Source organism: Monodon monoceros, unplaced genomic scaffold (assembly GCF_005190385.1).
Source record: "Monodon monoceros isolate NGI ecotype Baffin Bay Population unplaced genomic scaffold, NGI_Narwhal_1 Super_Scaffold_2, whole genome shotgun sequence".
Classification (NCBI taxonomy): Eukaryota; Metazoa; Chordata; class Mammalia; order Artiodactyla; family Monodontidae; genus Monodon; species Monodon monoceros.
In genome coordinates this window covers 46,892,218-46,897,776 of record NW_021703776.1, presented here as the reverse complement: position 1 = coordinate 46,897,776, position 5,559 = coordinate 46,892,218, and the positions used below count along the sequence as shown (strand labels likewise).

Here is a 5,559-nt window from a genome sequence, read left to right as displayed (position 1 = left end):
TCCGCCCCGAGGTCGGCGAGCCCGGTTCCTGCTCAGAGGCCGCGGCGGCTCCGCCCTCGGCGCGGCCCTTGGCTTTTGTCACCGCAAACCTGCCTCTTGAGACACCTTCCCGGCAGTGGGAACCGTCCTATCCCGCCCCTGGTTAGGCCAAGGGCGTGACACTTTGAATTCCTTTACCTCCCTTCACTAACAGACAACCCCTCGGGAATCTCAAGCAGGCTGCAGGCCTTTCTCAGTTCTCGATTAATCTTCGAAGACATTCCTTCCGTCCTAGTCCGGTAAGAAACTTCTGGAGGACAGTTTTAAATATATATATTTTTTAATTACAGGAAAAGATACTGGGCCATGTCTTGTAAATACGTCATGTTGGAATCACTACTTTTTATAACAGGATGTAGATGGGAGGAAGGAAACATTCTATTACGTAATGCTTCATCTAGACTAGAGACCTCAAAACCTGGACACTATTTTATTTATTTTATTTTATTATTATTTTTTTGTCAGTGCCCTGCGGCACGCGGAATCCCGACCGGGGATTGAACCCGTGCCCCCTGCATTGGGAGCACCAGGGAAGTTCACCTGGACACTATTTTTGCTCCAAACTCAGTTTATGGGAATAAGACAAGAAAAAAAAAACCCACCAAAAACAAACCCCATTTTAAAACTTAACAATCATAACGTGAATAAAGAAAGAAAAAAGTATAAAAGAGAACCTTCCCCATTAAGATTGAGACAGTTATAATAAGTGAGTATGGCTGAAACAAGCTTCTGATGGTTGCCAGTACTTAATTGCCACCCTGTAGTATGTAGGCAGAAATGGTCACAATTGCCAACTTTCAACAAACATCGGTTTTATTAACAACCAGTAAATAAAAGCAAATGCCAGTTTCTCACCTGTTCTGCACCAAGAAAAAAAAAGAGACCCCTCAGTTTCTGTATGTCTCTGATTCAGTCCTAAAGGATATTAGGTTATATTGCATGGTAGATAGCAACATAGTTGTACTTTGAAAGTCCTGGAGGCTTACCTTTTTTTAAGTCATGAACCCCTCTGGCAGTAGTGAAATTATAGATACCTTCGCAGAATAACATAAATGCATACAATAAAAGGTGTGGGGCTTCCCTAGTGGTGCAGTGGTTAAGAATCCGCCTGCCAGTGCAGGGGACATGGGTTTGAGCCCTAGTCCAGGAAGATCCCACATGCCGCGGAGCAACTAAGCCCCTGTGCCGCAATTACTGAGCCTGCACTCTAGAGCCCGCGAGCCGCAGCTACTGAAGCCCACGCGCCCTAGAGTCCGCGTTCTGCAGCAAGAGAAGCCACCGCAATGAGAAGCCCACGCACCACAACAAAGAGTAACTCCCCCTTGCCGCAACTAGAGAAAGACCACATGCAGCAACGAAGACCCAATGCAGCCAAAAATAAATAAATAAATAATTTAAAAAATTATTTTAAAAAGGTGCAGATTGCAAAGGAGACCAATTACATTCAAATGCAATTATCAAAGTAGTCTTTTAAAAGTTTGTGCTATAGTAATATAATAGTGTAATGTGTGCTACATTATTAACACGTTAAATAACAAGATCTAGCAACATTCTTTCAAATAGCGATGAGCATAAATGTTATTTCAAGATATCTGCAGCACTATAATGAAATAATGAACATAACTCTTATTTACATTAGTAACAAAGTCACAAGTATTGCTAATGCTTCTGAGATTTGATTGGTTTTCTACTTTCATAATTGAAGGAAATGTTAAATTCCTTTAGAAATCAAGATTTTTTTCCCTTCATTCAAGGTCATGAAGCCCCCAGATTCTATCCATGGACCATTTTGGTTAAGAGTTTCACCATAGTTACCCTATGACTGGACACGTGTGGGTGGGATCTCTTCTCTAGGGACGTTTTTAATGTCAGTCTTTGGGGACAGAGAAGAATCTCATATATGAAATCAGAATTTAGAATGAGGACCTAAAGAAGAAGGCCTGGGACTGTGGCCAGGGCTTCTGTATTAGTTCTGAGAGTCTTGTTCCAAGGTTTCTGGTTAGTGACTAGTATATAAAACTATTCCTCTTGGACTCTGGGTCAAGAGCTAGGCTCCTGTGTCTTTCAAATGTATCACAAAATGAGGAAACCATAAATTGTAAATAAGATTACCTTGTTGTGTGCTGTTCCCCTTTTGCTATTCCCAGGCTTTTAAAAAAGTCATGTGCTTAATAATTCATCCTGGTTTCAGCTGAAATTAAAGGGCCAAAGGTCTGTTTCTTTCAGGGTATACTCAGGGTAGCGAAATACAGCTTTTATGCTTACTTTCGCTTCTTGCCCGTGGCAGACATCACTAATTGATTCTACCAATGTTTCTCACTAAGCCTAGACTTGTCCTCACATCTTTTCAAACAACGACAGAAGAAAAATTAAAATCTCTGAGGTAGCTGCTAACAGATTTCAATTCAGGATGAAGCCTACTCACCGTCTTGGGCCACCACAATGCCCTGGGGTTTAGGATAGAGGCATTTGTGGTAAAGAACCAGGCTTTCAAGTCCAGCAAAACCTGCCAAACCTCATTCTCAGAGAATCTTAGAGAATCCTCAGTTTAATTTTATTAACTCGACCAGTGAGTTCCCTCAAACTTGATCTCCTAATTCCTCCATTCTCTGTGTGAAGAGTACTATAGCTCCATTACTCTTCCTCTTTCTGAGTTACTCTTGAAGCAACTTCTGCAAAAGTAACCCCATCCTTATCCCTATCCCTACCACCCTGCCAGAGCTAAGAATCACCTTTTCTCATGGCTGGGTGGGGAAGAGGGATGTTTTCTGATTTGGAAATCAGTAGCCTAATTTCTCCATCGTAAGAGGGTGGAGAAGCCTGGTCATTAAATTTTATAGTATAGGGCTTCCCTGGTGGCGCAGTGGTTGAGAGTCCGCCTGCCGATGCAGGGAACACGGGTTCGTGCCCCGGTCTGTGAAGATCCCACATGCCGCGGAGCTGCTGGGCCCGTGAGCCATGGCCGCTGAGCCTGTGTGTCCGGAGCCTGTTGCTCCGCAACGGGAGAGGCCACAACAGTGAGAGGCCCAAGTACCGCGAAAAAAAAAATTTACAGTATATACGGGTGATCACACTTTATTGTATAGCTTACCCATCTTTTGAGATAACTGGGATTGATAGGCTACGCCAAGAACCTAACCCTCGGCTAATGTTATTTCATGGGAAAAATGGTGTCTGACTCCCAAATAACCATGTTACCCAATACAAAACAAACTTGTTTTGGAACTTGTTTGTATGCTGGCAACTCCTTACACTTGGTTTGAGAGAGTATTTCTCAAATAATGACATATAACTAGTTTGTAATTAGAAATTAATGGTTGTTAAGCAAAATTTCAGAAATAATAATAGCTTTTATCGATGCTTCTCAAACTATGTGTGGTGAAGGACAGGGTTTCTTTGCCTTTGTAAAGTAAAATGAAAGTGAATTACTAGAAAATGAAGTAAAAATTCAGGCATACAAAATACAAGCCCAAATCTTTTATTATTGATTCAACAGATGTAAAATGACTTTGTCAAATTCGTATAACATTTTCTAAATGCTTACTCTCAAATTTTCATACTTACGTCACCATGGACCAGAAATAAAGCATTCACAGACCAAAAATGTTTCTTCAAACACATAAGTGGACTGCCTTTCATGATTGTACTTTTAACTCTTTAAAGTTCTTCGCAGTATATTATCACGTGTAATATTCCCAGCAATTTGTGAAATAGGTTTCTTGTGATTATTGTCATTTTATATAATATATGATGGGGTGTTGGTCCCTCCACATCCTTTTTTTTTCCTTCCTCTCCTTACCTCTTTTTTTTTTTTAAGGAGTCATATCTTTAGATCTTTTAACACAAAAATACATGGAAAAGGTGTTATAAAAGATAATTATTATCAGTAAAAGAAAGATTTACTTTGTAGAGGCTTCACACTAGGGCTTCTTGGAGGGTAAAGGAGACTTCCCCACCACCAAGTCATTTTCTGAGAATTCCAATATACTAAAAAGTGAAGAAATGCCATAACAGAAACAGAAAATTGTTGTATATATTTTTAAATATTTATAGTCAAGAAATTAACATTCTTCAAATATTAGGTTGAACAATATGAACTTGCTGTTTCTAGAGGTCAAAAACACACAAACGTAAAATAAAATTTTATGTGCTAGTCACAAGATAATTATGCATTTTGTAAAAAATATGCCTGGTTTATTACAGGAGGAGTGGCCCAGTAAAATGAATGAGTTTTTAAAATTCTGGATAAGAATAAGAAAGAGGAAGTGGAACCTGTGTTAAATCATCCTAATGTTCTTGTATGTGTGGGAAGAGAGCAGAGATACTGGATAACTTTAAACTTTCTTAAGGTAAGATGCTAAAAGGAAAAGAGCAGTGTGTAAGTTCAAAAGCAAAAAAAAAAAAAAAGAATGAGTTTTTTCAATTGTGTCAATGTATCTCTAGAACAGATGAATAAACAATTTTGAGTTAAAGTTGAAAGTTAACCGGATGGTCCACTAGACCCAAGCCTCTTTCTACAGAGGGCTGTCAGATTTGCTGCCTCTCTTCCAGGAGCAGTTGGACCCCAGATGGAGAGGTCAGAGGGTAGAAAATGTTGGGAGAGAGAAAAGCTGGGGAGACCAGAAACAAAAACTCCCAATCTCCTTCAGAGGCTGACTCAGTATGGCCTGAACTCTATGGAAAAAGTTAAGATATGTTCTGTTCATTCTAGGAAATACATGCATGTTTCCCATTGTCTAATAGCAATAATGTTTCTAGTTATCTATAAATAAACCATATGTGCAACCTCTTTCAGAGTAACTACCACAGCTGTTACTTATTGAACATTTCCCATTCCAACAGGCTTTTCATACACTACCTCATTTAATTCCTATAACAACCATTTGGATTAGTTACTGTTATTATCTCCAATTTGTGAGTTATGAAACTGAGGCCAGGGGTTAAGTATCTTGCCCAGGGTTACACACCTAGAAAATGGTGGAACCAGAATCCAATATAAGAAAATACATATTAAAAATTCCTTCTTTCTCAGGGGACATCAGTCTTCGTTTTATTAAGGGCTTCAAACTAATAGGATGAGGCCCACTCACATTATGGAGAGTAATCTTCACAGAAATAATGCCATTTGCAGTGACATGGATGGACCTAGAGATTGTCATACTGAGTGAAGTAAGTCAGAGAAAGAGAAATATTGTTTGATATCGCTTATGTGTGGAATCTAAAAAGAAATGATACAAATGAACGTACTTACAAAACAGAAACGGACTCACAGACTTAGAAAATGTACTTATGGTTACCGGGGTGGGGGGAAGGGTAGAGGGAAGGGATAGTTAGGGAGCTTGGGATTGACATGTACACGCTGCCATATTTAAAAAGGATAACCACCTGTGGCGTTGCGGGTTTGAGGAGCTGACTCATGGGGGTGAGGTGTTTAGGAGTGTGGCCTCCCCACTCTCGTTGGGTGACATAACACAGACCTTGGGGCCAGATTTGCTGGGTTTGTACCCCCACCCTAACATT

General features: G+C 40.0%; 1 long non-coding RNA gene across 1 annotated transcript; it reads left to right on the top strand.

Moving 5' to 3' along the window:
• The first annotated feature begins 88 nt into the window (after nt 1–88).
• LOC114902114 lies at nt 89–4,467 on the top strand. The gene is made up of 2 exons (XR_003795354.1): nt 89–278; nt 4,243–4,467. It is a non-coding gene; the product is annotated as an uncharacterized LOC114902114 (long non-coding RNA).
• Nucleotides 4,468–5,559: the final 1,092 nt, after the last annotated feature.